Source organism: Bombina bombina, chromosome 3 (assembly GCF_027579735.1).
Source record: "Bombina bombina isolate aBomBom1 chromosome 3, aBomBom1.pri, whole genome shotgun sequence".
NCBI lineage: Eukaryota > Metazoa > Chordata > Amphibia > Anura > Bombinatoridae > Bombina > Bombina bombina.
This window is the reverse complement of record NC_069501.1, coordinates 734,456,213-734,469,269: the sequence shown is the minus strand read 5'-3', so window position 1 is coordinate 734,469,269 and position 13,057 is coordinate 734,456,213.

Genomic DNA, 13,057 nt, shown 5'->3' with positions numbered 1-13,057 from the left:
AGGAATACTCTGCAGCTTATACACTATACTGTTCTTATCTACAGAGGGCATAGTTAGATCAGCCCCTCCAGTCCTATACACCGGTGCTGCACTACAAGCCTAAGGGCACACAACATATTCTAGTTAATCCCAGCACTGTGTATAGTGATTTTTACCTAGTGACTTTGTACTAAGGACAAGTGTTTTATCATCTAACACCTGGACTACCATACCATCGCTTTTCTCACCAACACCTAAGGATACAGCAATAAGAGTTGCATATTTGTTTTTTACTTACCTCATGTCGATTGAGGGTTTTTAATGTAAGCGCATATGATTATGAAATAAATATATTTTCTGTGTCAAAACAATATTATGCTATGTGCTTTTGTTTTCTTTCCATGAACCACGTCTTGACTGCACTCTGAGGGGAAGGAGATTCTCACCACCTAGAGGCATCACCTCCTCCTAAAGGACAAGAATCTAACATTCCTACCACCATTGCAAGAAAGATATGACAGACAGATTAAAGTCTACCCAAAGAGAGTCCAGGATCTTCATTCTGGTAAAGAATTTGAACAAGAAGGACCCATTCGAACAACAGGCCTCCAAGAACAGCACCAGGACACAGGAGAACTATCCTAGTGAATCATCTTTAAACCTGGGCACATCGCTTACCTCATATGATTGAGGACACAGCTGGTAAGCAGAAATTTCACTATTGAATCCACAAATTGGGATGAAATTCAACGTCTAAGACTATTTCCACACTTTTAATATATATATATATATTTGGACCTATTTATCGTTTACAGTATAGCTGAGCGCCTCTACCACAAGTTGAAATTGTTCTACAGAGTTAGGGGTACTCTGTTTCAATATAGAGGCAGCACGCAATCATATACTAGTCTGACTACACTCAGACCACACATAGACATTATTATTCAGGAATCACTTATATTCATCTGATAATAACCTTAATTTGATATACAGGGAGTGCAGAATTATTAGGCAAGTTGTATTTTTGAGGATTAATTTTATTATTGAACAACAACCATGTTCTCAATGAACCCAAAAAACTCATTAATATAAAAGCTGAATAGTTTTGGAAGTAGTTTTTAGTTTGTTTTTAGTTATAGCTATTTTAGGGGGATATCTGTGTGTGCAGGTGACTATTACTGTGCATAATTATTAGGCAACTTAACAAAAAACAAATATATAGCCATTTCAATTATTTATTTTTACCAGTGAAACCAATATAACATCTCAACATTCACAAATATACATTTCTGACATTCAAAAACAAAACAAAAACAAATCAGTGACCAATATAGCCACCTTTCTTTGCAAGGACACTCAAAAGCCTGCCATCCATGGATTCTGTCAGTGTTTTGATCTGTTCAGCATCAACATTGCGTTCAGCAGCAACCACAGCCTCCCAGACACTGTTCAGAGAGGTGTACTGTTTCCCTCCTTGTAAATCTCACATTTGATGATGGACCACAGGTTCTCAATGGGGTTCAGATCAGGTGAACAAGGAGGCCATGTCATTAGATTTTCTTCTTTTATACCCTTTCTTGCCAGCCACGCTGTGGAGTACTTGGACGCATGTGATGGAGCATTGTCCTGCATGAAAATCATGTTTTTCTTGAAGGATGCAGACTTCTTCCTGTACCACTGCTTGAAGAAGGTGTCTTCCAGAAACTGGCAGTAGGACTGGGAGTTGAGCTTGACTCCATCCTCAACCCGAAAAGGCCCCACAAGCTCATCTTTGATGATACCAGCCCAAACCAGTACTCCACCTCCACCTTGCTGGCGTCTGAGTCGGACTGGAGCTCTCTGCCCTTTACCAATCCAGCCACGGGCCCATCCATCTGGCCCATCAAGACTCACTCTCATTTCATCAGTCCATAAAACCTTAGAAAAATCAGTCTTGAGATATTTCTTGGCCCAGTCTTGATGTTTCAGCTTGTGTGTCTTGTTCAGTGGTGGTCGTCTTTCAGCCTTTCTTACCTTGGCCATGTCTCTGAGTATTGCAAACCTTGTGCTTTTGGGCACTCCAGTGATGTTGCAGCTCTGAAATATGGCCAAACTGGTGGCAAGTGGCATCTTGGCAGCTGCACGCTTGACTTTTCTCAGTTCATGGGCAGTTATTTTGCGCCTTGGTTTTTCCACACGCTTCTTGCGGCGCTGTTGACTATTTTGAATGAAATGCTTGATTGTTCGATGATCACGCTTCAGAAGCTTTGCAATTTTAAGAGTGCTGCATCCCTCTGCAAGATATCTCACTATTTTTGACTTTTCTGAGCCTGTTAAGTCCTTTTTTTGACCCATTTTGCCAAAGGAAAGGAAGTTGCCTAATAATTATGCACACCTGATATAGGGTGTTGATGTCATTAGACCACACCCCTTCTCATTACAGAGATGCACATCACCTAATATGCTTAATTGGTAGTAGGCTTTCGAGCCTATACAGCTTGGAGTAAGACAACATGCATAAAGAGGATGATGTGGTCAAAATACTCATTTGCCTAATAATTCTGCACTCCCTGTATATATATCAGTGATACATCCTAGATTCGAGCGCAGGTGAACTCTTTCTCATAAATACCATATATATATATATATATATATATATATATATATATATATATATAATGTACCTTTTAGGATTCAGTAGAGCTGTGTACCGCTGTCCTTCTGAGACATTTGTCCCTATTTGCAGAATGTCCCTTAGATCCACCCACAAAATGCTCACACATGCCCACAAAATGCCCCAGAACACCTACTGACCACTCAGAAAGCCCACAATCCAACCTACTATCCACTTGTGACCCACCATTTCTGACACGGCCCCACCCACAAAATGATGGTCCTCCTCAAACTCCTAAATCCCTAATTCCTAGCCACAAATGCTGTGAGGTATTGGATCACACGTTCTGAAAACCAAACTACTGAAAAGAATGCAGCATGACCCAAATAGAGCACACAGGCACAGCCTTAAGTACTCCAGTATACTACTCTCATTGCTGTTAAAAAATGGACAGTCTACACCAGAATTTGTATTGTTTAGAAAGATAGATAATCCCTTTATTACCCATTCTCTAGTTTTGCATAACCAACACTCGGCTAGATTACGAGTTTTGCATTATGGCTCATAACGCTGCTTTTTCACTACCGCTGCTATTAAGAGTCTGTAGGTACAGCAGTACCGCACACTTTTTTGGCCGTAACGCAACGTAACTACCGCACCTTTCAAAAAGTCCTTTTTCAATGGGACTTCCATAGCGCCGGTATGACGAGTTTTCCAAAAAGTGGAACCATATCTGCTGCTCTGGACATTGCCGCCACAATAATAAACATATTAACCCCTAAACCGAGGCCCTCCCGCATAGCAAACACTAGTTAAATATTATTAACCCCTAATCTGCTGCCCCCAACGTCACCGCCGCCACTATACTAAAGTTATTAACCCCTAAACCTAACCCTAACCCTAAGTCTAACCCTAACACCCCTAACTTTAATATAAAGTCCTCAATGAAGCCGGGAGAAGTCTTCATCCAAGCGGCAAGAAGTGGTCCTCCAGGTGGGCAGAAGTCTTCATCCAGACGGCATCTTCTATCTTCGTCCTTCTGACGTGGAGCAGCTCCATCTTTAACACATCCAGCACAGAGCATCCTCTTCTGTCGACGGCTACTGAAGAATGAAGGTTCCTTTAAGGGACGTCATCCAAGTCAATCGGAATTAAAGGGCATCAGCCAATAGGATTTTTTACCCTTTAATTCCGAATTGTAATTCTATCAGCTAATCGGAATTCAAGGGACGCCATCTTGGATGATGTCCCTTAAAGGAACCTTCATTCTTCAGTAGCCATCGACAGAAGAGGATGCTCCACGCCAGATGTCTTGAAGATGGAGCCGCTTCGCGTCAGAAGGATGAAGATAGAAGATGCCGTCTGGATGAAGACTTCTGCCCGTCTGGAGGACCACTTCTTGCTGCTTGGATGAAGACTTCTCCCAGCTTCGTTGAGGACTTCTGCCCGCTTGGATGAAGACTTCTCCCGGCTTGATGAGGATGGATGTCCGGTCTTCAAAAACTGTAAGTGGGTCTTCGGGGGTTAGTGTTAGTTTTTTTAAGGGTTTATTGGGTGGGTTTTATTTTTAGCTTAGGGTTTGGGCAATGGAAAATAGCTAAATGCCCTTCTAAGGGCAATGCCTAGTCAAATGTCCTTTTCAGAGCAATGGGGAGCTTAGGTTTTTTAGATAGGATTTTGTTTGGGGGGTTTGGTTGTGTGGGTGGTGGGTTTTACTGTTGGGGGGTTGTTCGTATTTTTTTTACAGGTAAAAGAGCTTATTTCTTTGGGGCAATGCCCCTTTTAAGGGCTATTGGCAGTTTAGTTTAGGCTAGGGTTTTTTTTATTTTGGGGGGGGGGGGCTTTTTATTTTGATAGGGCTTTTAGATGTGTAATTAGTTTAAATATTTGATAATTTCTTTTTTATTTTGTGTAATTTAGTGTTTTTTTTTTAGTTAATTGTAATTGTTAATTGTTAATTAATGTAATGTATTTAATTGTAGTGTAATGTTAGGTGTTAGTGTAAGACAGGTTAGGTTTTTTTTACAGGTAAGTTTGTATTTATTTTAACTAGGTAGTTAGTAAAGAGTTAATAACTATTTACTAACTAGTCTACCTAGTTAAAATAAATACAAACTTAGCTGTGAAATAAAAATAAAACCTAAGATAGCTACAATGTAACTATTAGTTATATTGTAGCTATCTTAGGGTTTATTTTACAGGTAAGTATTTCGTTTTAAATATTAATTAGTTAGGTAATTATAGTAATTTTTATTTAGATTTATTTTAATTATATTAAAGTTAGGGGTGTTAGGTTAGGGTTAGGTTTAGGGGTTAATATATTTATTTAGTGTTAGTGATGTGGGAGGCCAGAGGTTTAGGGGTTAATAACTTTAGTATAGTGGTGGTGGCGACATTGGGGGCAGCAGATTAGGGGTTAATAAGTGTAGGTAGGTGGCGGCAACATTGAGGGAGGCAGATTAGGGGTTAATAAGTGTAGGTAGGTGGCAGCGATTTCGGGGGCGGCAGATTAGTGGTTAATAAGTGTAATGTAGGTGTCAGCGATGTCGGGGGTGGCAGATTAGGGGTTAATAAGTGTAATGTAGGTGTCAGCAATGTCGGGGGCGGCAGATTAGTGGTTAATAAGTGTAATGTAGATGGCGGCGATGTCGGGGGCGGCAGATTAGGGGTGTTTACTTGGGGTTTATGTTAGGGTGTTAGGTGTAAACATAACTTTTCTTTCCCCATAGGAATCAATGGGGCTGCATTACGGAGCTTTACGCTCCTTTATTGCAGGTGTTAGTTTTTTTTTTAGCCGTCTCTCCCCATTGATGTCTATGGGGAAATCATGCACGAGCATGTAAAACCAGCTCAAAGCAGCGCTGGTATTTGTGTGCAATATGGAGCTCAACGCTGCCATATTGCCCGCTCATAACGCAACAGGTTTGCAAACCTGTAATAGCAGCGCTATTAAAGGTGAGCGGTGGAAATAACTTGCAAGTTATTAGCAAGCTGCTCATAGCGCAAAACTCATAATCTGGCTGAGAGTTATATAAATACACTTTTTACCTCTGTGATTACCTTGTATCTAAGCATCTGCAAACTGGCCCCTTATTTCAGTTCTTTTCGTAGACATCCATTTTAGCCAATCAGAGCTGGCTCACCGGAACTCCATGTGCATGAGCACAGTGTTATCTATATGACACACATTTACTAACACCCTCTAGTAGTGAAAAACTGTCAAAATGCCCTGAGAGAAGAGGTGGCCTTCAAGGGCTTAGAAATTAGCATATGAACCTCCTATGTTTAGCTTTCAACTAAGAATACCAAGAGAACAAAGCAGAATTGTTGATAAAAGTAAATGGGAAAATTGTTTAAAATTACATTCTCTATCTTAATCATGAAAGTTTATTTTGGTTTAGACTGTCCCTTTAAGTTGCTGAAAAAAATCTGCACAGTTGCCCAGAGTTGTTAGGGAGAGGGAATTTATATGGGGATAGTAGGGGGGGGGGGTAAGGAGACCACAGGAATAGGAAAGAGGGAGGCAAAAGCTGGCAGTCCTTACAGCATAAATACATATCAGTCAACTTGGACACACATGAAATAAAATAAGTTTATATTATTCAGTACATTTTACAGTTTGTGTAACTACACAGAAACCAACAGCTAGCACTGTGTAGAAGGAGTAAACCGATTCATTACTAACTGGTCCTGCAGGGAAGGATACAGCCAGGACAACCCCTCAGCCCCTTCAGCAGTTCACCCTGCATGGCAGTCTGCTTGAGGAATGCTGCTAGAGATCATTACTTGATCTCTTACAGCTCATGTTATAAGAGGTTCCAAAGTATCATTTACATAACTTGCATACCTCCTGCAGTATGGTATATAAGTTACACGTGGGGGTCTATAAATAGCCTATACAATTACAGGAGGGTTGCTTTCTAATGAGGCACCTTTAAAATAAATCTCTTTGATGTTCTTAAACTCCATCTCACTACAATCTGTTGCTTTTGGTAATAATAATGATTTTCAAGATTTAACTTTAACCACAGATTACAAACAACTGGTAGAGACAAGAAAAAAAATGTAATCCACCTACTCAAAATACATTAATACCTCTTGGGAGGATACCACAGTATATTATACATTTCCCTTAGGCCATAAAGTGTACTAAAAAGCACACATGAAAGTGCTAATTAAAGGGAGCCACATTGATCTCTGTAACTATGCATTATGATACATTTTCAGTCATCATCCTCCAAGTATGATTAAAACATTACCAATTGAGGAATTTCTTAGAATAATGTGCTATTGCTCTTCTGATATTTTAAGGAAGCAGCATCAACATTAAAAGTTTGACTCTAAAACAGAATATACACTAATAGAAATATTAGGAAGGCCAGATATCAAACTTTAATTAGCTTTAACAACTGTTCAACATGAGTTATTAAAAACCAAGGATATTTAGCAAAAAATAATTCCTGAAAACAAAAAACATAATTTATGTAAGAACTTACCTGATAAATTCATTTCTTTCATATTAGCAAGAGTCCATGAACTAGTGACGTATGGGATATACATTCCTACCAGGAGGGGCAAAGTTTCCCAAACCTCAAAATGCCTATAAATACACCCCTCACCACACCCACAAATCAGTTTAACGTATAGCCAAGAAGTGGGGTGATAAGAAAAAAAGTGCGAAAGCATAAAAAATAAGGAATTGGAATAATTGTGCTTTATACAAAAAAATCATAACCACCACAAAAAAGGGTGGGCCTCATGGACTCTTGCTAATATGAAAGAAATTAATTTATCAGGTAAGTTCTTACATAAACTATGTTTTCTTTCATGTAATTAGCAAGAGTCCATGAGCTAGTGACGTATGGGATAATGACTACCCAAGATGTGGATCTTCCACGCAAGAGTCACTAGAGAGGGAGGGATAAAATAAAGACAGCCAATTCCGCTGAAAATAATCCACACCCAAAATAAAGTTTAAATCTTATAATGAAAAAAACTGAAATTATAAGCAGAAGAATCAAACTGAAACAGCTGCCTGAAGTACTTTTCTACCAAAAACTGCTTCAGAAGAAGAAAACACATCAAAATGGTAGAATTTAGTAAAAGTATGCAAAGAAGACCAAGTGGCTGCTTTGCAAATCTGATCAACTGAAGCTTCATTCCTATACGCCCAGGAAGTAGAAACTGACCTAGTAGAATAAGCTATAATCCTTTGAGGCGGAGTTTTACCCGACTCGACATAGGCATGATGAAACAAAGATTTTAACCAAGATGCCAAAGAAATGGCAGAAGCCTTCTGACCTTTCCTAGAACCGGAAAAGATAACAAATAGACTAGAAGTCTTTCGGAAATCCTTAGTAGCTTCAACATAATATTTCAAAGCTCTAACTACATCCAAAGAATGCAACGACTTTTCCTTAGAATTCTTAGGATTAGGACACAATGAAGGAACCACAATTTCTCTACTAATGTTGTTAGAATTCACAACCTTAGGTAAAAATTTAAAAGAAGTTCGCAACACCGCCTTATCCTGATGAAAAATCAGAAAAGGAGACTCACAAGAAAGAGCAGATAATTCAGAAACTCTTCTAGCAGAAGAGATGGCCAAAAGAAACAAAACTTTCCAAGAAAGTAATTAATATCCAGCGAATGCATAGGTTCAAACGGAGGAGCTTGAAGAGCCCCCAGAACCAAATTCAAACTCCAAGGAGGAGAGATTGACTTAATAACAGGTTTTATACGAGCCAAAGCTTGTACAAAACAATGAATATCAGGAAGACTAGCGATCTTTCTGTGAAAAAGAACAGAAAGAGCAGAGATTTGACCTTAAAGGAACTGCAGACAAACCTTATCCAAACCAACCTGAAGAAACTGTAAAATTCTAGGAATTCTAAAAGAATGCCAAGAAAAATGATGAGAAAAACACCAAGAAATGTAAATCTTCTAGACTCGATAATATATCTTCCTAGATACAGTTTTACGAGCCTGTAACATAGTATGAATCACAGAGTCAGAGAAACCTCTATGACTGAGAATCAAGCGTTCAATCTCCATACCTTCAAATTTAAGGATTTGAGAACCTGATGGAAAAAAGGACCTTGCGATAGAGGGTCTGGTCTTAACGGAAGAGTCCACGGTTGGCAAGTGGCCATCCGGACAAGATCCACATACCAAAACCTGTGAGACCATGCTGGAGCCACCAGCAGAATAAACGAACGTTCCTTTAGAATCTTGGAAAAAGAACTATAGTCGGAAAGATATAAGCAGGATAATACTTCCAAGGAAGTGACAATGCATCCACTGCTTCCGCCTGAGGATCCCTGGATCTGGACAGATACCTGGGAAGCTTCTTGTTTAGATGAGAAGCCATCAGATCTATTTCTGGAAGTCCCCATATTTGAACAATCTGAAGAAATACCTCTGGGTGAAGAAACCATTCGCCCGGATGTAGCGTTTGGCGACTGAGATAATCCGCTTCCCAATTGTCTAAACCTGGGATATGAACCGCAGAAATTAGACAGGAGCTGGATTCCGCCCATACAAGTATTCGAGAGACTTCTTTCATAGCCAGAGGACTGTGAGTTCCTCCTTGATGATTGACATATGCCACGGTTGTGACATCGTCCGTCTAGAAACAAATGAACGACTCTCTCTTTAGAAGATGCCACGACTGAAGAGCTCTGAAAATTGCACGGAGTTCCAAAAATGTTGATTGGTAATCTCACCTCCTGAGATTCCCAAACCCCTTGTGCTGTCAGAAACCCCCATACAGCTCCCCAACCTGTCAGACTTGCATCTGTTGAGATCACAGTCTAGGTTGGAAGAACAAAAGAAGCCCCCTGAACTAAACGATGGTGGTCTGTCCACCACGTCAGAGAGTGTCGAACAATCGGTTTTAAAGATATTAATTGAGATAACTTTGTATAATCCCTGCACCACTGGTTCAGCATACAGAGCTGAAGAGGTCGCATGTGAAAACGAGCAAAGGGGATTGCGTCCAATGCAGCAGTCATAAGACCTAGAATTTCCATGCATAAGGCTACCAAAGGGAAAGATTGAGACTGAAGGTTTCGATAAGCTGAAACCAATTTCAGACGCCTCTTGTCCGTCATAGACAGAATCAAGAACACTGAATCTATCAGGAAACCTAAAAAGGTTACCCTTGTCTGAGGAATCAAACAAACTTTTTGGTAAATTGATCCTCCAACCATGTTCTTGAAGAAACAACACTTATAAAAGACTGGAAAGGTTCTTTCTAGTGAAAATGAGCAAAGGAAATTGAATCCAATGCTGTGGCCATAAGACCTAAAACTTCTATGCATATATAGCAACTGAAGGAAATAATAGAGACTAAAGGTACCAATAGACGGAACCCATAACATTATCCCTTGTCTGATAGAGACAAGGACAGTGACACAAACTATCTGGAAACCTAAAAAAGGTGACCCTTGTGTGAGCAATCAAGAGCTTTTGAAAAGAAGATCCTCTAACTATGTCCTGAAGAGTAAGTGAATCATATGATATTCCGCATCCTCAGAAAATAATCTGAATGAAAACAGAAAAATTAAAATATGCATTTATTGTATCTAATGAAAACAAATAATGCTATCAATGACCATAAAAAGGCAAAATAGTTTGAATAAAACTCCAAACCCCGGTTCCTCAAAAGGAACTGGAAGAAATACCCTAGAAGATTCCAGGTCTGAGCAGCGCTTGAACTCCATGGGTGCCCAGCCATGCTTCAACAGTACCCAAAATATATAGGACAGAAACACAGTTAAAGAAAGTGTTAGCCTTACTGGAATAAAATCAAAGAAATTTCAAAGAAGCCTTAACCTGCCCCTTCCCAGCCAAGCTGGAATACGGCACATACATCGCAAAATTAGGAAAGAACTCAGGAATTTGTTCCTTAATAAGAACAACCAAACCAGTATAAGCTTAAAGTTTTAGTCTTAGAACTCAACCTTGAAGCCCAGAGTAACAGTTAAGAATTGAATCCAATTATAAAACAAATAATTGATTATCTTAGAACAAAAGAAATATTTTTTAAAAAATCACAAAATTCTTCTAGCTAAAAAAGCTAAAGACATAGATTAACCCTCATTTGCGAAAATATTCAATAAAATGAAGACACAAATGAAATTATTAGCATGATAGTCCAGATTAAAGGACCAGCCAATACAGTGGACTTGCATAATCAATAAATGCAAAACAACAAGACAAATGCAACAGCACCTAGTCTAGTAAATGTTGTCCCTTTAACAATGCTAAAATAAATCATAATCTGATACTTGATCTTAAAGTAAACAGAGAAAATGAAGCAATTGCAATATCCAAATAAATCACAGGACCAAGAAAGTACCTGAAACTAAATAATTTTCCATAAATAAGATACAACTATCTAAAGAAAAATAAATACTATTTTGCTATAGAAACAATAGCATAATAAGCAGAATTAGAGATAGTCCCAATAAATTGGAGAACCCTCCAAATTGAGTTTAACTGCTGGCAAAGAATATAGTTTAAAACCTTTGAAGAAGGAATAAAAGAAAATTCTCAGCCTATTCCATTCCCTAGTATAGGGAATTGGAAAGAAAACCTCTGAAAACACAGAAGAAATAAATAGGCAGAAATAATGTCAGCTAGTCTTAAAGAACTAGTTACCTTAATATCCAAAATAATCAACACCTTTTCAACAAAGAACAAATGTACTTTAATAATAGAAAAATAATAAAAAAGTAGATTTGTTAGTGTCAATATCTGATGAAGAAAATTTCTGAAAGAGAAAAAAACATCATCAGAGAAGGATAAATCAGTATGTTGTTGGTCATTTGAACTTCAATAATTAAAAAAGAAGTGAAAAAGACCTAAAAATTTTATTAGAAGGCACAAAGTCAGACAAAGCCTTTAACATAGAATCAGAAAAATATTTCTTATAAGTCTTCTAAATATTTCTTGTAAGAAAAGAAAATATATAAAGCATAAATACTAATTGAATTCGCATGTAAAAGTATAACATAATAACTTATTACAAACCATAGCTAAAGATAAACATTTATAACATTTAAAATAAATGAACTTAGCTTTGGTAGAACTGAAACTCAGTTAAGCGTTTTTCCAGAAGTGGCTTCTGATTCAGAGTCCATCTGAGACATCTTGCAATATGTAATAGAAAAAACAACATATAAAGCAAAATTGATCAAATTCCTTAAATGACAGTTTCAGGAATGGGAAAAAAATGCCAATGAACAAGCTTCTAGCAACCAGAAGCAATAAATAATGAGACTTAAAAATTGTGGAGACAACAATGACGCTTGAATTTTTTAGCGCCAAAAAAGCCGCCCACATTATTTGGCGCCTAAATGCTTTTGGCGCCAAGAATGGCGCCACATCCGGTAACGCCGACATTTTTTGGCGCAAAAACATCAAAAAAATGACGCAACTTCCGGCGACACGTATGACGCCGGAAATGACAAGAAAATTTTTGCGCCAAGAAAGTCCGCGCCAAGAATGACACAATAAAATGAAGCATTTTCAGCCCCTGCGAGCCTAATAGCCCACAGGAAAAAAAGTCAAATTTTAAGGTAAGAAAAAATTGAATTATTCATATGCATTATCCCAAATATGAAACTGACTGTCTGAAAATAAGGAACGTTGAACATCCTGAATCAAGGCAAATAAATGTTTAAACACATATATTTAGAACTTTATATAAAAGTGCCCAACCATAGCTTAGAGTGTCACAGAAAATAAGACTTACTTACCCCAGGACACTCATCTACATGTAGTAGAAAGCCAAACCAGTACTGAAACGAGAATCAGTAGAGGTAATGGTATATATAAGAGAATATCGTCGATCTGAAAAGGGAGGTAAGAGATGAATCTCTACGACCGATAACAGAGAACCTATGAAATAGACCCCGTAGAAGGAGATCATTGAATTCAAACAGGCAATACTCTCTTCACATCCCTCTGACATTCACTGCACGCTGAGAGGAAAACCGGGCTCCAACCTGCTGCGGAGCGCATATCAACGTAGAATCTAGCACAAACTTACTTCACCACCTCCACAGGAGGCAAAGTTTGTAAAACTGATTTGTGGGTGTGGTGAGGGGTGTATTTATAGGCAATTTGAGGTTTGGGAAACTTTTCCCCTCCTGGTAGGAATGTATATCCCATACGTCACTAGCTCATGGACTCTTGCTAATTACATGAAAGAAATATTAGATTTTCAAGTGGCAAAGAAAATAAAAACATTTTCCAAATCACAAAACTATCGGTTTTTGCAGCTATCTACTTCTTGATTATATAACTTTGTGAGATCCTTTTAGTTAAATTACATTTTTGAACAATAATTTTTATTAACAAAAAATGTACAAAGCCAACCCATGGGGTTGGTTAAGCATACAGAAAGTGATGTCAATACATAGTAAGTCCGGTACATTGAGTAGGAAACAGACAGGTCATTTGGTTATCAGGAGTGTA